This window comes from Aptenodytes patagonicus, unplaced genomic scaffold (assembly GCF_965638725.1).
Source record: "Aptenodytes patagonicus unplaced genomic scaffold, bAptPat1.pri.cur scaffold_100, whole genome shotgun sequence".
NCBI classification, from domain to species: domain Eukaryota; kingdom Metazoa; phylum Chordata; class Aves; order Sphenisciformes; family Spheniscidae; genus Aptenodytes; species Aptenodytes patagonicus.
The window spans coordinates 44,406-69,964 of NW_027472046.1; the positions used below are offsets into that span (position 1 = coordinate 44,406).

The 25,559-nt window shown below is 49.2% G+C and overlaps 1 pseudogene; it reads left to right on the top strand.

The window, feature by feature from the left end:
• The first annotated feature begins 394 nt into the window (after positions 1 to 394).
• The window catches only part of LOC143173531 (E3 ubiquitin-protein ligase RBBP6-like), a 34,718-nt pseudogene continuing 9,553 nt past the window's right edge, over positions 395 to 25,559 (top strand).

The following is a 25,559-nucleotide window of genomic DNA, read 5'->3' on the forward strand; positions in this document are numbered from 1 at the left end:
GGTGGGGTGGCAGGAGGCAGGGTGGGCAGGGACGTGCAGCGGGTAGGAGCCCGTGGGGTACAGGGGCTCCCCCTGAACCACAGCCCATGGTCCCAACCCCATCGGCTGGTGGGGCACCAGCATCCCCATCACCACCTGCTGTCCCCAGCCATAGCGGGGACAGGGAGCAGGCATGCAGGGGAGCTGCACCATGGTGGGGAGCAGTACCCCGCGGGGGATCTGCACCACGGGTGGGAGCTGCACCACCTGCCCCAAGGCCCCCAGGGGCCCTGGCACCCCCTGCCAGATGGTGGCCTGTGCCGGCTGGTAGGTGATGGTGTGGACCTGGGCAGGCTCAGAGGACACCAGCAGCCCCGGGACAGAGGGCAGCATGCAGGCAATGACTGGTGGCGGCATGGCCAGGGTGGTGAAGCTCACGCCGGGCACCTCCGACGCCATCAGCAGGCAGATCATAGAAGAAGGTAGTGACACTGCCATTCTGTATTACCTCTGAACAAGACACGAGATGGGGGGATGGAGTGGGCAGTGATGCTGTGGTAACCCCAGATGAGTGTGCTGGGGGCACAGCGCTGCCGGGGTGAGCGCCGTGGGTGAGGATGGCCTGTTGTGACATCCCTGAGCAACAGACAGTGATGTCACCAAGCGATGGGTTCTGATGTCACCGCGTCCCTGAGCGACGGGTTCTGTTGTCACCAAGGGATGGACTGAGATGTCTCCAAGCGATGGACTGTGATGTCACCTAGCAATGGACTGTGACATCCCGAGCAATGGATCGTGACCAGGCGTCCCTTGCTGCTTATATTTGGGCGCGGAGTCTCACCCAGCCGGCTCGTGCCTGCACTCCAGCTGAGCGAGTTCGCGAGGTTTGGAGTGTTGAGAGAGGCCTTGGGACTGGTGTCGTTCCCGATTCTCTCCCCCATCCCACTGTGGGGGGGGGAGTGAGCGAAGGGCTGTGTGGTGTTTAGCTGCCTGCCAGGTTAAACCACAACACCCCCTAACCAGCTCTGCCCACCAACATCTCACCCCATCAGCCCTCTTAGCTTCCCCCAACAGAGAGGTTTCCTCTCCAGCTGCCGATGGCATCGGAGGTCCCCGGCGTGAGCTTCACCACCCTGGCCATGCCGCCACCGGTCACTGCCGGCGTGCTGCCCCCTGTCTCAGGGCTGCTGGTGTCCTCTGAGCCTGCCCAGGTCCACACCATCACCTACCAGCCGGCACAGGCCACCATCTGGCAGGGGGTGCCAGGGCCCCTGGGGGCCTTGGGGCAGGCGGTGCAGCTCCCCGGCGGGGTGCAGCTCCCCTGTGTGCCTGCTCCCTGTCCCCCTGCCTATGGCTGGGGACAGCAGGTGGTGACAGGGACGCTGGTGCCCCACCAGCTGATGGGGCTGGGGCCGTGGGCCATGGTCCATAGGGAGCGCCTGTACTGGGTGCAGGGCCTCCCTGAGGTCCACACCCTGCCCGGCAGCACCCAGAAGCCATTGGAGGCCTCTGACAATGACGTGGTGGTCATCGAGGACAGTGTCCTCGCCACCAGCCCCCACCAGCCCGGCCCGGCTCCGCCAACCGGCAGAACCAAGACAAAGCCCAAAGGTGAGGTTTGGGGGGTGGCAGAACCTGCAGGCGGACGGCCAAGCTGAGGAAAGCTTGCATCGCCCCGGGGTTGGGCTGGTTTTGATTGCTTTTTCAGCAGGGGGGACCATCCCAGAGAAGCCCCTGGACCTGCCCAAGCTGGGGCCAGACGCCTTTGCCGAGGCCTTTCCTGAGCTGGCAGGGGACAACCTGCAGTTTCAGGACGATCAGTCGTTCACCATGGACATCACTGATACGCTCGCCTGGCTCGACACCATGGATGGCCAGGACAGCATCCCCGATGTCCCCAAAGTTCCCAACAGCCCCCGCTTGACCACCCTCCTCAACAAGCTCCCTGGCTTCTCAGAGTACGTGGTGGAGGGTAGCTGCCCCAAGGAGCAAGCGGCAGCGGCGGGGCTGGGGGACATCGAGGACACTGTCCCCTATGCCCCCAACGTCTCCTACTTGACCACCTACCTCAACAAGTTCCCTGACCTCTCGGAGTACAGGGCAGAGGGCGGCTGCCCCAAGGAGCAAGCAGCAGCAACGGTGCCGGGGGACAGTGAGGACACCATCCCTGATGACCCCAACATCTCCACCTTGACCGCCTTCTTCAACAAGCTCTCTGAGTATGTGGCAGAGGGCGGCTGCCCCAAGGAGCAAGCGTCAGTGGCGGGGCTGGGGGACGGCGAGGACACCATCCCCCATGTCCTCGACATCTCCGACTGTCTCACCAGCACCGCCTTCCTCAACCAGCCCCCCGACTTCTCAGAGTACGGGGTGGAGGACGACTGCCGCAAGGACCGCATGGTGGCGGTGATGCTGGGGGACGCTGACCCCTTCTCAGGGGTGGCGACGTCCCCCTTGCTGGACCCCAAGGGGAAGCAGGGTGGGGTGGCAGTGGTCCTCCCCATCTGCCTACCAGAGAGTCCCGTGGAGAGTCCCTTGAAGGGTAGCCCAGAGGGTTCTCCAGAGAATCCCCTGAAGGGTCCTCTGGAGAGTCCTCTGCTGAGCCCCACAGCTGTCCCCCAGCATCATCCACCCCGCATGCCCCAACTGCTGGAGGAGGTGCTGTGGAGGCAGCCCCGGGTGGTTTTGACCCGCTTGCCGCAGCTGCCAGGCGTTGTGTCCTGCCGGGTGGTGCCCAGATCGGGAGAGGCGGGCAGCAAGCAGGCCAAGCGCCCTGCGCCAGCCAGCACTTCCAAGATGCAACGGATGTCCCTGCGGGACAACATCCCACCCAAGAAGAGGAAGAAGATGGTGGCGTGCTGGGTGGTAAAACGCTCAAAAACCCTGTGGGAGGGGAAGCCGGACGGGGATGGTGCGGCAGCGGGCAGCAGCAGGCAGCAAGCGGGCAGCAGCAAGCGGAGGGCATCTGACGGCAACAACGTGCCCACCAAGCGAGCCAGACCCCTGAGGGACATCGGCGGACAAAGTGTCCCATGCCCCCCTGACCGCTGTTGATAGGTTGATAGACAAGGTGTGGAGCACGGATCCCTGCGACATGCGACCTGCACCCGCCCACTCCAGCCCCAGCCCTCTCCCATAGCTCTATTTCTTTCTTAATTCATTAAAGGTTTGATGTTCATTTCACAGTGCCTCTGCCTGCAGTTATTCGTGCAGCGGGAGGCAGGGGGGTTAACGCAGCCCCTGCCGCATACGTAGATCTGACCCTCCATCTCTTCACCCCAGTGTATGAGGAACCTTCCGTGATTCTGGATGGAGACGTTCAATCAGAACCTTGGTTCCCAGACTCAGGGTAAACGAACTAGAAAGAGCTCTTAAAAGTCCATCTGCTACCATGGAAGCCACAGACAGTCACACAGTAGATGCCACTTTAGCCTTGCAACAGGAAAATTCTTCTTTACCTTTGATAGTAGGACAAAATCATCTAGTACTTGATATGCTTACCCTGCAACAAGGAGGTGTCTGTGCATTGATTCATACCACCTCTTGCATCGACGTTAACAAATATCGACAAATCTAACACGATGTCCATGCCGTTTCCAAAGATTTACAAACGTTAGATCAAATCGCAGTATCTCCTGGTGGATTTTCACTTTCTGACCTGCTTAGGTGGATACCATCCTTAAATTTGCAAAAAATATTAATGAAAAGTCTTATTATTGTAATATTCTTTATCCCATTAATAACTTCTGTTTGGATTGTGATTAAACTTTGCTTTGCCATATGTCATAGACCCAAACGACCAAACACACCGATAGTGATTAACCTCGCTTTTGCCCCCAGCTTGGGAAAGACATCCTCCTCCTCCACCATCTCTCTGTTCACGCCCAGCCATTTCGCATGCGTAGAGGCAAGAGAGGCTCGCACCCTCACTCTGCAGGGCTGTTACCCCAACCACTGCATCACGCCATTACCCATGCCATAAGGGGCGGAGTGTGGCGAGATGCTCCTGACCTCGAGTATGGCATGGGACAGTGAAAAGTGCTTACGTAGCGTGCTTGCACTGCTCACACAGCTGCACGGACCCACTCGCACACAGAAACCTGTGACCAATCACATATAACTACTTGTGGATCACCAGCCCTTTTGAGACATGTCCAGCTTTGTACGTAAAGGATGTGTCTACATCAACCTGCCCGTCATAGGACTGACCAGAGAAAGCACAATCCCATAAATAAGGTGCCCCAACGCTAACTCAGGGTAGCTCTCATTGCCTGGTCCAGGGGTGCTGCCTGGCAAAGGAGATGTCCTTATGTCATGACGGAGAACACGACAGGTCGACAATTTCCTCGACGGTTGCTCATCAGCGGGTAAGATTAATGGTTAACGGTGTTGTACCTTGCCTACACAGCAAGTGAGATTTCCCCTTCTCTCTTTCACTCACGCTTAGATTGCTTGCGTTCCACTCAGGCTTATTTATATTGATTGTCAACTTCTATTATTATAATAAGGTTGATCAGACTCGGTCAGTAGACCATTGCCGTTTTATCGTCTGATACCCACAGAAGCCTTGTCGTGTGACAGGCATCCACCTCTGATGGAAGTTCTAAGCAATAGCCCGTGTTTGGCAAAGAAAGCTGGCGAGAGAAGCACCAGGATGTACGCAAAGAGAAAGCCCGACAGAAGTTTCCTCTGCCAATCTAAAAATTGAAGGGAAAAAAGGACTCAAAAACCAGAGTGGCCTTTTCCATCACCCCGATTTAAAGGAGAGCAAGCAGCTTTTATTATAACACTGTTGAAGAAATCTGTAATAAGGCCTCTTTCAGAACACTGCTTTGGGGTTCAGGAGGCTCAGGTAGACCAGATTAAATGCTCAGAGGTACCAACATGGAACAGGGAAATGAGAAGGCTATTATATAAAGTAGTATTTGTACAAGGAAAAAAAAAATCAGCTTTTTCATGATTATAACAACTGTGATGTTTACTTCAGAAAAAGATGGGAATGAGGGAAAATAACCTGCCTAGGTGGAAGGTAGAGCATAACCAGTAATGGAATGACCAGCGATTCCTCCATCCACAGAGGGCAGGAAAGACATCCCAGGATTAGGGTGAATTTTACTTCTGATGAAGCAGCATCAACACCCTGGCAGCATGAAGGTTACAGAAGACTGCTGAGGAGACTGCAGTCCCAGGCTTTTTGTGGGACCATCATCCTGCAAGGGGCTTTGCCTTGGCAAAGCAATGGCAAACCAAACATTGCCACTTGAGCACTCGAACTACAACGTCACGATCCCAAGGGGCTCAAGTCTCTAAGACTGGGATAGACTGAGCTGAGAAAATAATGAGTGCCAATGAAGTGTATCTCCAGGAGATAAAACCGTTGGCAGGAGCTGGCTCATCCTGGGACTTGGTACCACTCAGGCACGCGACCTGCCAGTCCGGAAGTACCCCTGAAAAGACCTCGACGGTCTGCATTAACACACCGGCACGCACTTGAGATATAAATGATAACATCAGCACTCAGAAGTATAGTTCCAGGTTCTCAAAAGAATAGGAGGGAATGATAACATCAGTGCTTAGAAGCATAGCTCCAGATCCTCAAAGAATAGGAGGGAATGATAACATCAGTGTTCAGAAGTATATGTAACACCCTGTACCAGTAATAGGAGAGAACAAGGGCAAACCATACATCAATAGTCAACCTTTACTCAGACTGAAGGATGCCAAATTGAAGAGGTGAGCAAAAGGACACAGTGAGGAAGACTACTGACGACCACCAGAGGACCCTGAGAGACCACCAATGAACATAAGAGCGCATGCGTTAAAGACTTTTACATATGTTGAAGTAACATGAATATGTTAATCATTACTAGGAAATATAATGAATATGTATATTCTAATTGTATGTAACTTCTGAAGTTGAACAACTCGGCGCACACATTAGGTTGGAATGAACTCCTGTGCGCCCGGCGCCACAATAAAGAATGCCTGCTTTCTAAAACTCCAAATGGAGTCTTAGAGAGTTTTTCATCTGCTGACTTACGGTAACAAATTTGGCACCCCAGATGGGACACTGCTCTTGAGCCTCGACGGATCCAGGGATCGCGGAACCTCAGCCGGCACCGAGGGATTCTCAGAGAGGATTTTTCCCGACTTTTTACCGAAGAGGCCCTGAGCGAAGAACATTTTTTTCTGAGTATTAAGGCATTATTTCAGAAATTTGGATACCTGCCCCTCAGATGCAGCAAAAGCTCCGCAGGCTTGGGTTTGGGTCGGAAATTTGGATACCTGCCCGTCAGATGCAGCGAAAGCTCCACAGGCTTGGGTTTGGGTCGGAAATTTGGATACCTGCCCGTCAGATGCAGCAAAAGCTCCGCAGGGTTGGGTTTGGGACCCAGGTGTCCTGGTTTTGGCAGGGATAGAGTTAATTTCCTTCCTAGTAGCAGGTACAGTGCTGTGTTTTGGATTTAGGATGAGAACTAAGTTGATAACGCACCGATGTTTTAGTTGTTGCTAGGTAATGCTTACACTAGCCAAGGACTTTTTAGTTTCCCATGCTCTACTGACTGAGAAGGCTGCAGGTGCACAAGAGGCTGGGAGGGGGCACAGCCAAACTGGCCAAAGGGACATTCCATACCATGTGATGTCATGCTCAGTACATCAACTGGGGAAAGCTGGCCGGGGGGGCCGCTGCTTGGGGACTGGCTGGGCGTCGGCTGGCGGGTGGTGAGCAATTGCACTGTGCATCACTTGCTTTGTGTATTATTATTATTATTATTATTATTATTATTACTATTATTATTATTATTATTATTTTTACATTATTATTATTTTATTTCAATTATTAAACTGTTTTTCTCTCAACCCACAAGTTTTTCTCACTTGTGCTCTTCCAATTCTCTCCCCCATCCCACTGGGGGAGGGGAGGAGTGAGTGAGCAGCTGCGTGGTGCTCAGTTGCCGACTGAAATTAAACCACGACAGTCCTTTTTGGCACCCAATGTGGGGCACGAAGGGTTGAGATAATAACGGATTAACTGGAGTGTATTAAGGAACTTATATCTGTTAATAGTTGTGGGCCACAATGTTGGTTGCTCTGTTCTTGATATTGATTTGTATAATCTGCATCGTGCTCTTTTTTCTGCTGTACATGTTAAAGATTGGTGTTGGGTTTTGCAGTTTGCTGTGGTCTGCAGTGAATAGTAATGTCTCGCTTGTGAGGTTTGTTTTTAGAACATTGACCTTGACATTAGCGTGGTATGTAAGTTTCGCAATGAAGCCGTTACTGTACCACGGAGACCATTTCGTGGAGACAACTAGCAATTGCAGTAACTTTTCTGAGAGTTTTTTTACGGAGGAAATACAGAATGGCAGTGTCACCACCTTCTTCTATGATGTTTCCTCCTTCATTACAGTAACTTTTCAGTATTTTGAACAGCCTTGGGTAGTTAAGATACTTCTATTAACACTTCTTGGGAATACTGTTTCGGTTTTGTCTAAAGTTGGTAAGCAATTTAAGAATATCATCCAGAGATCTGCCCCAAGGCTGAATAATTATGAGTGGCAGGGTGTGTGGTACAAGATGGGCAAGTACCTAGGCCAATGGGCACCCCCAGTGTTTTGGAACTTCACCCCTGAGCACGTGCAGAATCCTGAAGAGTTAGTAGAATATTTGGAAAAAGTATGCTGTCACCCTGGCAACTCCAGAGAGATGCAGATCATTGCAACGTGCTGGGGCCTGGCCCATGCCTACCGAGCCCTGTTCAACACCATTCATTACCCTCAAAGGGAAGAGAAGGTCTCTGGATCTGACGGTAAAACGACACGCACTGCGGCCACTCAGACCGGGGCGACATGCCCTGCGGCCACTCCGACCCCAGCAACATGCTCTGCGGCTATTCAGACCCCAGTGACAGGCCCTGCGGCCACTCAGACCCCAGTGACATGCACTGCGGCTACTCAGACTCCGGCAACAGGCCCTGTGGCCACTCAGACCCCGGCGACAGGTAGTGCAGCCACTCGGACGCTGGCGACAGGCCCTGAGGCCACTCAGACCACGGTGACACGCGCTGTGGCTGAACCAAAGATCCAGCCTGTGCTGGTATCAGTCGCCCCTGTACACAAGAAGAAATTTTGGAAGCGGAAGTTGGCTCGTTTAGTAATGGAGGAAGAAGCTTCTTCTAAAAGGGAGCCGGAGGAAGAAGTGTACGAGACAGACTAAGGAGCGCACCATTGTCATATGCCAATTCATTGGCAGTGATGACCTGGAAAGATGGAGAGGAACATACAGTGGATGAATTGGCTGGTCAACTCTGGCAATATGAGGAAAGTCTCTCTTCCTCCCTCATCTCGGCTGTGGAGAAACTGTCTCGGGAGATCCAGGAACTCAGAGAGGATAGGACCTACTCCTCACCTGTACGGACCAGTATCTCGGCTATTAGGAGTCAGCGTTCTTTTGCTCAAGAGAGAGAATATAAAGGGTACACACCACGGGGCACCCTATGGTTTTACCTGCGTGACCATGGAGAGGACATGAGGAAGCGGGATGGGAAACCTACTGCAGCCCTAGGGGCACGGGTACGTGAATTGCAAGGGAAAACAATCACAGAAAGAGGTTCTTCCAGGAAAATTGCTGCTCCAGTTTCCAGCGGGCAGTTCCCCAGACATAGTAGAAGGGCTGATTTTACTCCTGATCTTAATGAAGAAACTTCTGACTCGTACGTACAAGAAATGAGAAACGAGTACTGTGATGAGGATTAGAGGGGCCCTGCCTCCAGCCAGGGGGAGGAAAGGGACAACCGGGTTTACTGGACTGTGTGGATTTGGTGGCCTGGCACATCAGACCCACAGAAGTATAAGGCTCTAGTAGACACTGGTGCACATCAATGCCATCAAGCTATATAGGGGCAGAACCCATCTGTATTTCTGGGGTGACGGGGGGATCCCAACAGCTAACTGTATTGGAAGCCGAAGTGAGTTTAACTGGGAATGGGTGGCAGAAGCACCCCATTCTGACTGGCCCAGAGGCTCCGTGCATCCTTGGCATAGACTACCTCAGGAGAGGGTATTTCAAGGACCCAAAAGGGTACAGGTGGGCTTTTGGTATAGCTGCCTTGGAGATGGAGGAAATTAAACAGCTGTCCACCTTGCCTGGTCTCTCGGAGGACCCCTCTGTTGTGGGGTTGCTGAAGGTCAAAGACCAACAAGTGCCAATTGCTACCACCACAGTGCACCGGCGGCAATATCACACCAACCGAGACTCCCTGATTCCCATTCATGAGCTGATTCGTCGACTGGAGAGCCAAGGAGTGATCAGCAAGACTCGCTCACCCTTTAACAGTCCCGTATGGCCAGTGCGGAAGTCTAATGGAAAGTGGAGACTGACAGTAGACTATCGTGGCCTAAATGAAGTCACGCCACCGCTGAGTGCTGCTGTGCCACACATGCTAGAACTTCAATACAAATTGGAATCAAAGGCAGCCAAGTGGTATGCCACAGTAGATATTGCTAATGCGTTTTTCTCAATCCCTTTGGCAGCGGAGTGCAGGCCACAGTTTGCTTTCACTTGGAGGGGCGTCCAGTACACCTGGAACCGACTGCCCCAGGGGTGGAAACACAGCCCTACCATTTGCCATGGACTGATCCAGACTGCACTAGAACAGGGTGGAGCTCCAGAACACCTGCAATACATTGATGACATCATCGTGTGGGGCAACACAGCAGGAGAAGTTTTTGAAAAAGGGAAGGAAATAGTCCAAATCCTGCTGAAGGCCGGTTTTGCCATAAAACAAAGTAAGGTCAAGGGACCTGCACAGGAGATCCAGTTTTGAGGAATGAAATGGCAAGATGGACATCGTCAGATCCCAATGGATGTGATCAATAAAATAACAGCCATGTCTCCACCAACTAGCAAAAAGGAAACACAAGCTTTCTTAGGAGTCGTGGGTTTTTGGAGAATGCATATTCCAAATTACAGTCAGATCGTAAACCCTCTCTATCAAGTGACCCAAAAGAAGAACGATTTCAAATGGGGCCCTGAGCAACGACAAGCTTTTGAAAAAATTAAAGAGGAGATAGTTCATGCAGTAGCCCTGGGGCCAGTCCAGGCAGGACAAGATGTAAGAAATGTGCTCCACACCACAGCCGGGGAGAACGACCCTACCTGGAGCCTCTGGCAGAAAGCACCTGGGGAGACTCGAGGTCGATCCCATGGGTTTTGGAGTCGGGGATACAGAGGATCCGAGGTCCACTATACTCCAACTGAAAAAGAGATATTAGCAGCATATGAAGGGGTTCGAGCTGCTTCGGAAGTGATCGGCACTGAAGCACAGCTCCTCCTGGCACCCCGACTGCTGGTGCTAGGCTGGATGTTCAGAGGGAGGATCCCATGTACACATCATGCAGCTGATGCTGCTGTTCACTGCTGGGTCCTGTCGTCTTGTGGGAAAGCATCGGAGGTGGAAAGCTGCTGTATGGAGTCCCATGCGACAAGTTGTAGAAACTGCTGAAGGAGAAGGTGAATCGAGCCAATTTGCAGCAGTAAAGGCCATCCAGCTGGCTTTTTAGTTTTCCATGTTCTACCGACTGAGAAGGCTGGAGGTGCGCAAGAAGCTGGGAGGGGGCACAGCCAAACTGGCCAAAGGGACATTCCATACCATGTGATGTCATGCGCAGTACATAAACTGGGGAAAGCTGGCCGGGGGGGGGCGCTGCTCGGGGACTGGCTGGGCATCGGTCAGCGGGTGGTGAGCAATTGTATTGTGCATCACTTGCTTTGTGTATTATTATTATTATTGTTATTATATTATTATTATTATCATTTTATTTCAATTATTAAACTGTTTTTATCTGAACCCACGACTTTTTCTCACTTGTGCTCTTCCAATTCTCTCCCCCATCCCACCGGGGGGGAGGAGTGAGCAAGCGAGCGGCTGCGTGGTGCTCAGTTGCTGACTGAGGTTAAACCATGACACCTAGGGGGAATCCTGGGGAGCTGCCAGGCATGCACCTGCCTCCAACATGGACAAAACAAGGACATTAGCAACCTAGGAGGAGTTTGGGGCTACTACCCACCACTTCAGCTCTGTCCAGATGAAGCCAAAACACTCCTGGAGATGCCCGAGAGGAGTCCCAGAGAGATATTGGGCACTGACCTGCCTTCAATATGAAGAAAGCTCTTCCAGTAACTAACTAGGAGGACTCTGGGGCTGCTCCTGAGACTTCAGCTATATCCAGGGAAGGCCAAAACAATCCTGAACATGCCTGGGAGAATTCCCGGGGAGCTACAGAGCATAGACCTTCCCCCAAAATACACTACGCTCTTTGCATAGCTACCTTCAAAGAGTCTGGGGCTGCTTGCTGCTGGGAATTCACCTGTCTCCAGAGGAAGCCAAAACACTCTTGGAGATGCCTGGGAGGAGTCCCGGGGAGCTTCTGGGAATGGACCTGCCTCCAACATGAACAAGACTCTTCAGGTAACTACCTAGCTTGAAGCTGCATATGTTACCGAGGTCTTCAGCTGTCTCCAGGCAAAGTCAAAACACTTCAAAGCTGCCTGGGAGGAGCCCCAGAGAGCTACAGGCCATGGAACTGCCTCCAACATACGCAAAACTCTTTGCTTAGCTTCCTTGTGGGAATCTGGGGCTGCTACATTCAAAATTCAGCTGTCTGCAGGGGAGGCTAAAACATTCTTGAGCTGTTTGGCAGTCCCGGGAAAGCTTCCGGCCATAGACCTGCCTTCAAGTTTAAGAAAACTCTTCAACTAACAACCTTGCAGGGTCTGCATCTGCTACCTGTGACATTCAAGTGTCCCAAGGGGAGGCCAACACACTCCTGGAATGACTGGGAGAATTCCCAGGGACCTACCAGGCATGGACCTGCACCCAGCTTACATAAAGCTCCTCAGGTAGCTACTATAGAAGAGTCTGGGGCTGCTACCTGGGAATTCAGCTCTCTCCAGAGAAACCAATATGCTCCTGGGGATGTCTGAGAGGAGTCCTGGGGAGCTACTGGGCATGGACCTGCCTCCAGCATACACAAAACACCTGGGGTAAGTACTTGGAAAGGTCTGGGGTGGCTACCTGTGAGATTCAGATGTCTCCCCGGGGGGTCAAAACATTCTGCAGACTCCTTGGAGGATCCCTGAGGAGCTACCGGGCATGGACCTGCCTCCAAGACAAAGAAAACTCTTCAACTAACTAACCAACCAGGAAAACTGTGGTGATGCTACCTGGGACTTTAGGTGTCTGTAAAGGAAAAGTCCTGAAGCAAAAACAGGAATGGACCTGCTGCCAACATACACAATGCTCTTTGGGTAGCTACCTTAGAAGATTCTGGGGCTGCTGCCTGGGAATTTGCTCGTCTCTGGAGGAAACCCAAAGAGTCCGGGAACTTCCTGGGAGGAGTTCCAGAGTGCTGTTGGGCACGGACCTGCCTCCAACATACACCAAATTCTTTGGGTATCTCCCCTGGTGGAGTCTGGGGCTGCTACCCAGGACTTCAGCTCCCTCCAGAGCCGGACAAAACACTTTGGCAGATGCCTGTACAGGGCATGGACCTGCTTCCCATTTCTATCAGCAGTCAGTGACAGAGTATCTATCAGTAGTATGGCAGCAGTCAATAACAGCAGCAATCAATCGTATAGCAACAACCAATCTTTTAGCAATAATCAACAGAACAGCAATAACCAACTAGGTGTATACTACTGCAGGTTACTGCAAACTTATCATTAGGCAGGGAACTTATCCTCAAAACAGCAGCAGATATCCTGATGATAGATTACTTATATGGATATATAATACTGGTATAAAGTGAATCAGACAGATTTCAGAAAGGGCCAAAGCATCCCAGAGGGGAGGACAAACTGATCCCAGAGGGGACCCAGCCATCCCACAGGTGGGCAGATAAACCTAACTGACTCCAAAAGTGAGCGACCAATAAAGTAACCGAGTCTCACTTCAGAGATGACCTGGAGGCGTCTGGATTCTCAGTACCTGGCTGTGCTGCAAAGCGACCAGGTGCATGTTTCAAGGACTATTCTGGTCGCCACGCTCACAGCTCCTGGGCTCGCAGGAACGTTCTTCTGCTCAGTCATTTCCCCTTCTAACCAGTCGCCTTTATGGCTGCTCACATCTGCCCGTTCCTGCCCCATCAGCTCCTCCGACCACCAGTAACCTCACAAGCACCTGCACAGCAGAAGCATCCTCACTTCCAACACCCTGGCTTTGTCCCCTCCATCTCCATCTCTGTCTCCCATCTCCCCATGCTCTCCTCACTCCCAGGCACCTTTCCCACCCTCTCCACAACCTCCCAATGCCTCTGCCTGTCTCTGTGTTTGTGTGGCAGATGTTACCTCGGAAGCATTGTCCCAGCCAGGTCACCTGCATCTCTTTCTCTTCTCCCTCTGCTCTCATCGTGACTGCACCAGCTCTCTGATGCACTTTTCATCTCAAAGGGCTGCCTCCCTTCTGCTGTTAAATGAGGACAGATACAACACACACACAGAGCAATCAGAGCTAATACCTGCACTTTCCTTGGTAAAGTTTCCTTGGAAAACTTCTTTGCTTGGCTGTTTTAAAACCTGTAACTGCAAGAACCAGGAAGAAAAAATCCCTGACAAGTTGACGGGACCTTCCTGGCTGTGGTAAAACCATCCACCCTCGGTACCCCCATTCCCCAAAAGCCGGCAGCACAGCTTGGGTGTGGGGAAAGGCTCATATCAGACCTTGGGGCCGAGAGAGGAGCACAAGCATCGGCCAAGGGAGCTGCATCCAACCAGGAGCGCTCCCCACTGGCTTCTCTGGCAACAGAGCCCCAGTGCGTGCTCTCACCAGGAGGAGAAACAACCTCCATGTCTGGAAATCCCTATTTATGAAAGATTGTCAACAGTGATGGGGCTGTCCATGAGCAGGAGAACCACGTGAAGGCCTGGTGACAGCAAAGGCCCCTGGTCTGACCCCACCAGACCATCCCTGCTCCAAAGCTGGGCAGCCTCCTGCCAGAGAGGAGGTACCTCTGCCAATTTCACTCTGCCTTCCAAGACCAAGCCAAGCTGTGACACAAGGGCTTTGGTCCCCCTGTCTCCCAAGCAAAGCTAGAAACGGCGTTATCACCACCGAGCTCCCATGCACATAAAGGAAACCTGTCGGGAAACAGTTGCATCCTGCTGCGTAGGCTCTGAACTAGCCCTGGCGAAACAGGTGACCAGCAGATGGTCACTAGAGGACATTTGCGCTGCAAGGGTATGCATCTCCCAGAGGTCACTTACCTGGAGGGAGGCCGGTTTTGACGGCCCTGTACTGGAAGGACGTGGACTGCACAGGCAGGCATTTATAGATGTGACTGTTGGACTTCTCAGGGAAGTAATCACCTAGGGCAGAGGACAACAGCACAAAAGCAGTGAAGTTCTGGCCTTTTACTCAAGCCAAGGAGGCAACTTCACCAGGAGGTGCTCTCCCTAACAGCTGCAGAACAGCCAGCTGCCTGAAAACATCTACAGCTCATTCAAGGGGTGAGCTGAGTCTTTTGTACCCCACTTTTGCAGGGAAACATGAAAGCCTGCTTGTCTTGTCTGAACAAAGGGCTGGAGAAATGTCACTCACTTGGTCCAGGCATGATCTCGGTGTTTCCCTTGGGAAGTCCACAGATGGCATAGGCTGGAGCCACATACTTCCTATTCCCTGTCATGGAGGGCTCCACACAATAACGAGGACCTGGAGAGCCGCTGTCTTCTGTGGGAGGTTTTGCCCCTTTACATGTGTAAGCGGGGGCTTTGGCTTTGGTGGGATTGTGGTTCAGGTAACCTAGGAAGAACAGCATATGAAAGGACACCTGCAGGCAGCTGCATTTCAAAGCTCCTTTGTAACTGGGGGAGACTGAGCTGCCCAGCTCATGAAATTCCCTTCCTGGGGGACTTTCTCCTCCAAGAGTAATAAAGGCGAGCTGTACAGTGCCTTGTAGTGCCCAAAAGCAAATCTCTAAGCACAAATGGTTGTGCAACTGTATTGCTAAATGATCTTAAAAAAACCCTGGACCTCCTGCCAGCCTGGTTCCAGTCATAACCATGGAGAAAGGGGAAAAAAACCCAAACCCAATGTAGGCACTTGCTAATTAATTGCAATATCACCGCTATTCTGTCATTATGAAGTATTTTAGTCCTATAAGCAGCTGGTAAGCTAACTTGAAGCATGTGTAAAGAACTCTTGTGTGATTTTTTGCTTTCCCAGGAGCCCAGGTGGGAGGATCACCAGCAAATGCTGCACAGTCAGGTGCTTTTACTGGTGAGAAAAGTGGCCCTCTCCCAGCCATGGCAAAGCAGAGCTTTATAAGGAAAAAGGGGGCAGGGAGGGGTGGGGTAAAGGGAAATGGGTTCGTAGCTGATTTTACCACGGGTATCCTCAATGTGCCGCACACCCCTCCGATCCTCGTTTTACCTGCTGTCCCTGGGACTGAGTATTTGGGTGAAATACTCAGGAGAAGGGAGAATTGGCCTAAAAGAGATAGTGGCAAGAGAGCTTAAAGGAGAAGCCCTGAATCAGCAGGAAGTGGTGCTTCTCTTGCAGAGAAGGTTGTGAAATATTTCAGGAGAAACATGAGCAGCAGCTACAAGCAGTTTGTGAATAAGGAGAACAGGCCAGGAGTCAAAATGAAAATGCCTGAACAGCATTAAGCTGAAAATTGTTTGCCACTCTGGCAGAGTTTCACATGCATGCCATCCCACGCTGTAAAAATAATGTGCCTTTTGGGGAAAAGGAGGAAAAAAAACCACCAAACCTAAACCAAGAAGGTCTTTTTCTTTTCAGACCAAACCTCCACTTCCTGCCACACAAAACTTTCACTTGTGCTCTGGTTTTACCTGTTGAAAGCCTTCGCTTATTCGGTCCTCTTACCCTCCTGCAACAACCACCTCTCCAGGACTAAAGCATCCCTCCTCTCCTTTTACAGTCTCCCTCCCCTCCACCAAGCCTTGGTTCATCACAGGCAGGATGTTTCCTTTGGCCTTGCCCGCCTATCTGTTAGGAACTCCTTTGTCCTGGACCGACCCGGGTCTGCATCTGCAAATGGCCTGTGCTGTCCTTTGCCCCAGCTGTACCAAACCGCTAGCAAAGTCCTACCCTAACTGGAGGAGGAGCCTTTTTTCCAAGGTTGGGGAAGACTGTGCAGTGCAGGTGAGTAGGAAAGGAGGCAGCAAGGACTTTCTCTGGTTCTTGTTTCTGCTCCTCTGGGAAGATGGGGCAGTTCCCAACTCGGGCCTGACCTGGGCTGCAAAGGGAAGGGCCTGGGGGGAGCCTGGACTTGGATGATTTGTGACGGCAAACCAAACATTTCCACTTGAGCACGCGAACTACAACGTCACGATCCCAAGGGGCTCAAGTCTGTAAGACTCGGAAAGTCTTAGTTGAGAAAATAACGAGTCCAAATGAACAGGATGCCCATGCTCTGAGCACAGCACTACGCTATAAGCTTTACTGACTGAACCTCTACTTTTCTACACAAATGCTAGTGATCTCCATAGAGAGGGAAAGGTGGTTTAGCTAGTTCTCCTCCAAAGCCCTTACACTGGTAAATCCAAATGAACAACAGGGCCCTTCTGCAGATCGCCACAGCAAGCAGAAAGGCAATCGTTTGTTAAATCCATCTGGAGAACCATTCAAGCAGAAAACAGAATCCTGACCCGACTGTTGGCAGAACTCCCCACATCTCCCAGCCGGGGGGACGTCAGCGACATATCCGCACCTTTCATGTTTGGGGCCCACCACAACGATGGTTTCCATTCTGTCACATCCTCTGAGCTAAAGCTGCCGCCAGGAGCTGGCTCATCCTGGGACTCGGTACCACTCAGGCACGCGACCTGCAGTCCGGAAGTACCCCTGAAAAGACCTCAACGGCCTCCATTAACACACCGGCATGCACTTGAGATGTAAACACTGACAAGTCATCTCTTATTTGCCACAGACACAGAGGACCAAATTTAGCAAATTGAGCCTTACTTCTGCTGAAACTTTCCTTACAGGCAGCTCATTTTCTGCGTTCGTAAACTGTAATAAAAGCCTGTTCTAGCGCAAAGGCTCAAACCCTGCCTATGGTGAAGAAGCCATTTGGACAAGCCCCAGTTTTCTTTCCTCACTGCTGCCTTGCTTCCCAGAAATCAATCAATACCAAAAGCTCTTTTCCTGCTAGTTTTGCTACAGCTTCATTACCTTTAGAGACGACACTTCTTACCTCTGCTACTCCAATACAGCCTCACAGCCCAGCAAAATCATACTGCAGGTAGGAAACTTTCACCATACAAAGACAGGCACGCTACAGGACTACATTACTCTCAAAAAACAGGCTCTTTCAAACACTCTTCCTTTTGCCTACCACAGTTCAGACAGTGTTAGAAAACAACAGCAAAAAAGCATGGTTCTCTCACATTTGTCAGAGCCCATTATATCAGCCGTTCAATGTTAAGTCCAGCTCCAGTCTGAACCCCAGAATAAGAAATGACATCATCATGTGGGGCAACACAGCAGGAGAAGTTTTTGAAAAAGGGAAGGAAATAATCCAAATCCTGCTGAAGGCTGGTTTTGCCATAAAACAAAGTAATTTCAAGGGACCTGCACAGGAGATCCAATTTTTAGGAATAAAATGGCAAGATGGACGTTGTCAGATCCCAATGGATGTGATCAACAAAATAACAGCCATGTCTCCACCAACTAGCAAAAAGGAAACACAAGCTTTCTTAGGCGTCGTGGGTTTTTGGAGAATGCATATTCCAAATTACAGTCTGATTGTAAACCCTCTCTATCAAGTGACCCGAAAGAAGAACGATTTCAAATGGGGCCCTGAGCAACGACAAGCCTTTGAACAAATTAAAGAGGAGATAGTTCATGCAGTAGCCCTGGGGCCAGTCCAGGCAGGACAAGATGTAAAAAATGTACTCTATACCGCAGCCGGGGAGAATGGCCCTACCTGGAGCCTCTGGCAGAAAGCACCAGGGGAGACTCGAGGTCAACCCCTAGGGTTTTGGAGTTGGGGATACAGAGGATCCGAGGTCCGCTATACTCCAACTGAAAAAGAGATATTAGCAGCATATGAAGGGGTTCGAGCTGCTTCGGAAGTGATCGGCACTGAAGCACAGCTCCTCCTGGCACCCCGACTGCCAGTGCTGGGCTGGATGTTCAGAGGGAGGGTCCCCTGTACACATCATGCAGCTGATGCTACATGGAGTAAGTGGGTCACACTAATCACACAACGGGCTCGAATAGGAAACCCGAGTCGCCCAGGAATCCTAGAAGTGATCATGGATTGGCCAGAGGGCAAAGATTTTGGAATATCGCCAGAGGAGGAGGTGACGCATGCTGAAGAGGCCCCAATGTATAATGAACTACCAGAAAATGAGAAGCAATATGCCCTGTTCACTGATGGGTCCTGTTGTCTTGTGGGAAAGCATCGGAGGTGGAAAGCTGCTGTATGGAGTCCCATGCGACAAGTTGTAGAAACTGCTGAAGGAGAAGGTGAATCGAGCCAATTTGCAGCAGTAAAGGCCATCCAGCTGGCTTTAGACATTACTGATCGAGAAAAGTGGCCAGTGCTCTATCTCTATACTGACTCATGGATGGTGGCAAATGCCCTGTGGGGGTGGTTGCAGCAATGGAAGCAGAGCAACTGGCAGCGCAGAGGCAAACCCATCTGGGCTGCCGCATTGTGGCAAGATATTGCTGCCCGGGTGGAGAACCTGGTTGTAAAAGTCTGTCACGTAGATGCTCACGTACCCAAGAGTCGGGCCACTGAAGAACATCAAAACAACCAGCAGGTGGATCAGGCTGCTAAGACTGAAGTGGCTCAGGTGGATCTGGACTGGCAACATAAGGGTGAATTATTTCTAGCTCGGTGGGCCCATGACACCTCAGGTCACCAAGGAAGAGATGCAACATACATCTCGAGGGGTGATCGAGGGGTGGACTTGACCATGGACACTATTGCGCAGGTTATCCATGAATGCGAAACATGCGCTGCAATCAAGCAAGCCAAGCGGTTAAAGCCTTTTTGGTATGGAGGACGATGGTTGAAATATAAATATGGGGAGGCCTGGCAGATCGATTATATCACACTCCCACAAACCCGCCAAGGCAAGCGCCACGTGCTTACAATGGTGGAGGCAACCACCGGATGGCTGGAAACATATCCCGTGCCCCATGCCACCGCCCGGAACACTATCCTGGGCCTTGAAAAGCAAGTCCTATGGCGACATGGCACCCCAGAAAGAATTGAGTCAGACAATGGGACTCATTTCTGAAACAACCTCATAGACACCTGGGCCAAAGAGCACGGCATTGAGTGGGTGTATCACATCCCCTATCATGCACCAGCCTCTGGGAAATTGAACGATACAATGGACTGTTAAAGACTACGCTGAGAGCAATGGGTGGCGGGACGTTCAAACATTGGGATACGCATTTAGCAAAGGCCACCTGGTTAGTCAACACTCGGGGATCTGCCAATCGAGCAGGCCCTGCCCAGTCAGAACTTTTACGTACTGTAGATGGGAATAAAGTCCCTGTAGTGCACATAAAAAATATGCTGGGGAAGACCGTCTGGGTTATTCCTGCCTCGGGCAGAGGCAGACCCATCCGTGGGATTGCTTTTGCTCAAGGACCTGGGTGCACTTGGTGGATAATGCGGAAGGATGGGGAAGTCCGATGTGTACCTCAAGGGGATTTGATTTTGGGTGAGAATAGCCAATGATCTGAACTATGTGATGTTAAGTACTAATTACAGTTATAATAGTTATACTAATAATACACAGATATACTAATCATACTAATAATATTATATGCCATACTAATGTTATTACAATAAGAATCACCCAGACTAATGAAAAATAACTTCAGTGAAACCAAGCAAAGCACAGTGATGATGGTACCAGAACTGACTTCAACATGAAACAATCCAACACCACATACCATCTCCATTTTTCCTGCCCTGAAAGATTATTATGACAGATGGAGCCCGAAGTCATGGACTAAATTAACTCACCGAACATTTTAGAGGGACGGCCCACAGACAAAGGGAATGATATCTGTGTGTGTGTGTGTGTGTGTGTATAAAAAAGGGGGTGGTGATTAATGAAAATGTACTGGAAAATATGAGACTTGAGCATGATGCAGATGGTATAGAATAAGGGGTGGATATTGTCCTGGTTTCGGCAGGGATAGAGTTAATTTCCTTTCTAGTAGCTGGTACAGTGTTTTGGATTTAGGATGAGAACAAAGTTGATAACGCACCGATGTTTTAGTTGTTGCTAGGTAATGCTTACACTAGCCAAGGACTTTTCAGCTTCCCATGCTCTACCGACTGAGAAGGCTGGAGGTGCACAAGAAGCTGGGAGCAGGGCACAGCCAAACTGGCCAAAGGGACATTCCATACCATGTGATGTCATGCGCAGTACATGAACGGGGGAAAGCTGGCCGGGGAGGGCCGCTGCTCGGGGACTGGCTGGGCATCGGTCGGCGGGTGGTGAGCAATTGTACTGTGCATCACTTGCTTTGTGTATTATTATTATTATCATATTATTATTATTATCATTTTATTTCAATTATTAAACTGTTTTTATCTCAACCCACGAGTTTTTCTCTCACTTGTGCTCTTCCAATTGTCTCCCCCATCCCACCGGGTGGGGGGGAGTGAGCGAGCGGCTGCGTGGTGCTTAGTTGCCGACTGAGATTAAACCACGACATAAATGCTCATAAAATATCGGTGGAAAAAAATGATATGATGGACTCTTTTTAAGATGCTGTGAAGGCAAAATGGGTGGTTGGGTCCTGTTCTAAAAGGCGGGGCGTGGGTATGTCCTCTTCCATGCTTACTATAGGGGCATGTTCTATAAAGGCAGAATTCCCTTCAAAAAGCCTATACTCAAGAATGGTGCATTTAAATTTGCCTCCTTTTCATTTGATCTGAATTTCTTGACCTGTCTTTTACAACAGATGTTCTCACAATATTGTGGAAGAAATGCAAACTCCAGAACTCAGGTTTCTTGAGGACTCTTTCCTGCCCTGTGTCATTCCGACTCAAAACACTTGGAGAATGTGCTATTCTGCTTATCAGGCAAAACACAAGAGAATACAAAACCAAACATGGGACTCTGAACTGGTCTTAGATGAATAGTTTTAAGGGAGAATATTGCTCTTACAAGACTGTCTCTTGAACTCAGAACTTGCTCGAGTTCCGCGTTGCAGCATGCACTTGACAGTTTTAGTAATGCCGCAATGTGATGTCTTCAAAACAAACTCATGCTAACTCTGAATGAACTCATTTGGCCTTACGGCTGATGTCTGTCTTTCTACTGGAATGTCTTCTACACTGTGCAAACTTAGCATTTTAGAGCAGACAGTGAAGCGACTTTTAAACCTGCCCTTCACCGTGCCATTTCGTGTTGCAGTGCTAGTATGGGGGATTCCATTGGTTACACCTCAGAGTGCAATGAATTCTCAGGCAGCCATGCGGCATTATGCTGTAGCGCTTTCAGAAAGGCTATGGAGTTCCCCGTTTCCCTGGTTGAGTTGAGGGTATGTCATGTACCCATTCAAAAACCACGATGTTACCGTGGAGCTCATGCACTGCCTGTCTGGGAGTCAGCTGCTCTGACTCTGTCACCAGCAGGTTTGGGACCTCTTGGGAGTGTGCTGTCAGCTAGGTTAATGTCCCTTGGCCAGGTGCTTAGGGCAGGCTCAGTTTGGTTCATTATCACGTTGTCTCCAGCATTGCTTTCGCTTTCCCAGTCACACGCTGAAATGGCAAGCAGTGCGAAGAAGACATGAAGGCCTCAGGTGATCTGTATAATCAGGTTAATGATTGAACGTATGTTAGGTTTTATTGACTCATCCTTTCAAAGCAATATAGATGCTCTTTTGGAGCACAGTACTCTATGGTAATAATGCAAATGAAAGTTCATGACCTGTTTGGCCTGCTGAACTAGCTGATTCAACAAATGATGATATACCCGTTGTAGATGAGATCATTGACACCTATTCTGGTGGAAGCTGAAAATCCAGAAAGAGTAGTCCAGTCTATGAATCAGGATGTTTCGAGGCAGTGCTTTCAGTGCCTGCTACAGAGATGATTTGTTTGTCGCAAAGCGTGCAAGTGGTGTTGATTAGAACAGAGTTTAAAAATGACATAATGAGAAAGCATATTTTTAAGTGCTAGGGAGAAAATGGGTTCTTGGGAGGTACCGTGTTTTCTGGTAGAGACAGTCTGGCATGTTCATAGTCATCTTCACCTCTTACTCTGCAAATCCTTCCCCCAGTAGCATAATAGCTGGTCAGCAAGGCATCTAAGCCTAATAAAGGCTTTTCTTCATCGTTTCACGTATAGGTTTGCCTTCTGATGACTTCTGTTCTGATGAGCCTCTGTACTTCATCTGGGTGAAACTACTTCTCTAGACAGTGCTCAGAGAGATGCGTTTGCAATGCTGCCAGGCTTAAAATGGTGGATTAAAGCAGGCCATAAAATAAAGCAGGAACTCTTTTCAGGAACTTGTTTATAGCATACATATGACACAAATTCTTAGAAGTAGCAGATTTTCAGAATTATAGATGAATTTAAAAATGGGATTTTTAAGTTGTACATTAAATGTGAAGCAGTATAAACTTCAGAGCATAACCTGAGCCGTTTGTACTTTTTTTGCAGGAAGAAGGTTGTGGACACTAACGCAATTGTTGATTTAAGATTTCTAAGCCAGCATGAGGCAGCAGTCAAAGCAGCTATTGTTTAACTTGTCTGCCTCCCTTCGTTCCTTGAAATACTTCTTTCCCTTGACTCTACAAGACTATTTTCTTGTAGAACAGATAGCAAGTTTTAGGCTGTTATGTCTCTTCTGCTCTTGACTTTACTCTGACATCCAAATCTTCCTTTGCTTTTGCAAGCTTTCTGAGTTAATTGAATCCTTATCTGTAATCACAGGTCAGACTGACAAAAGCCCAGTAGCCACTTACTGGCCGTCACTGGCAGTAAAACAAGTTTTGTGCTATAAGGGAGCAGGAATCAACAATGTTGTTACCTCCAGCTTTGCTGAACATTTCCATTGGAGCTCTGCTTGGACAAGTGTGAAAAGCAGCCTTGTTGAGCATGATGTCACTGCTGACTTTGCAGGTGTGGAGTCATGCGGGGAGGCAGAGTGACACTGCTTTGCAGGTCCTGGTAGTTGCCAAGTCTCTGCTAGGGGATGTTGCTGCCTGTGGGGAACAGGTTCCTGCTGGGAGATGCCAGTTTAGTCAGCTGTTAGACTGAGCTGGCATCTGTTAAATTCAAATCAAGCAAACAAAAATGTCCAGGGACTTCAGGAATAGCGCTCCAGCTTTAGTCCTTTCCTATTAAAAAAAAAAAGTTAACTTTTTAGTCTACATTGTTTGACTTCACCTTTAATAGATTTCATCACCAAAATGAATTCAATTAATTGAGGCAAAGGAAAAATAAATGTATTAAAGCTAAGTGGTATCAGGTCCTTTCACAGAACTAACTCAGCAATGTACTCTGCTGTCTGTAAACACTCTTCCACAAATCCTCTGACACGGTGACCAAGCTAGAGGGATACTTCAAGTACCAAACACAAGTATGTGCCGTGGTGAGTGTCCTATACAAAAAAAGCCTTTACTTCACCAAGCTATTGTCACTCTTGATCCATTTAAATGTGTACTGATTGACTTTTAAGGTGAGTTCATTTTTATATCAGTCTGTTATCAGATGGCTGGAGCTCTCTTCACTGTGCACTTAGCAAGTGGATTGAAAGCAAGCATATGTCTCTCTCTCTATATATATACATGCAGGGATAGTCCTTTCAGAAGGCAGATGTCAATGCTTCTCTTCTAATGGCCAATGAATGATCACAAACTACTAAAAGAGGACTTCTTCCTCTTCTTGCATCATACACCTGTTGTGCATGTTCAAACTGACCTCTGCAGGCTTGCGTAAGTTAAGTTGTGAATAAAGGCATTGGTTGCTGTCCTCACATACACAGTCTCTTTCTAGGAGAGGTGCTGCCACTTGTAATCTTCTGCAGAACTGCCACAATCCTCAGTTCAGCAGAGGTGTAGCAAACTCCGGCCTTTTTGAGGAGCCACTGTTGCTTATCCTGTATCTCTGAAATCTCAGCCCAGTGGTTTGTGATCTGGACCAGAAAGAATACTCTCTATGACTCTGTTCAGCAGGTAGAAACAGCTACTTTGGGCTTCTAGAACTGCAGCTGGCATGATCTCCCCGTTGTTTGTCTGGGCCTCAGTACTCTTTGAGCTCCTTCTCCATCAGAAAGTCCCAGCACAGGCCTTTCTTGACAGGTGGTATTCAGTATTAGTTCTCAATGAACACCGCAGTCCATCACTAACCAGTGGCCTGAGGACTTCGTTCCTGCAAGCTGTTCCGGTAGGTAGCTGGGAGGGAGGAGTGTGGTTGCAGTGGAGAAAAAAATTACAGGGTTGTGCTCTGAATCCATGCTTTCATCATCATTAAAAATTGGTTTTGGTCTGATAGGAAGGAGAATAATATTAAATTATCACGCTTCCCAAACTAATTGGGATACTATGGCCTGTGGTCTAATAAAGTACAAGAAATCAGTTTTCTCAGTTTTTTATAGGCTATTCTGTCGCGGTAAACACCTTTATTTCAATAACTTGAGCAGTTTAATTTTTTTCTAGATAAAGTGGTGCGTTACTTTTATGGCTGATGTTTTGGATTGGTGTTTTTACTTGAGTTTTATGGGGTATGGTGAGTTTGGCATTTTTAAACTTACTGGCAGGAGGGGCAGAGTTCATGTTCCAGGGCTGATATGCCCGTGCTTTACTTTCACAGGCAACTACTCTGTTCATAAAAGCATTGTGCATTTATAAACGATGAGACATTAACTGATTAATTTCTAAACTGCACTGAAAATAAGTTTCCTGTAGTGATGCTTCCTTCTCAAATAAACTGTTTGTTTAAAATCTTTTTTAGCTGAAAACTGACAGCTTCCTTACCCCTTCGACTTCTAAGCAGTTGTGAGCATTTGACAAGGGTCCCTCTCTGAGCTATTCTGGAGCAATAAGTTGATCTCAGGCGGGTTTGGTTATTTTAGTGTCTTCTCATTAACCACATGGGCACTCCTCAGCTGTCATCGGTTCGGGCTTTGTTTTGAACAAATACAAATTACACTGGGTTGGAAATGCCTCTTTCAGTGACACTCAGAGGATAGAGTGCAGACTTTCAGGCTACAGTAGAGGTTAATGATTGCTACGTTTTGATTGTAGAACTTGAATATGTTTATTTTTTTGTGAACAGATTGATGACTTTTCTGCACCTATTTCTCTGGCCCAGCTTATTAAGGTGTATATATATATATATATATTCCTGTCAAATGCTTCTTATTTTTAAATCTTCTACTGTGATCTATAGCCAGATAACTGTTGTAATGCGAAAAACTTTAATTTTTAATAATTTAAAGTATTTATTTTAACTTTAAAATGTGTGTATAGTCTGATACTATCCTGTAAAGAGGAGTTGCCAGTGTGGGAAGATAGAAGGGGAGTACTTGATCAGCCACAACATAACGTTGCGGGATTACTCATCTTC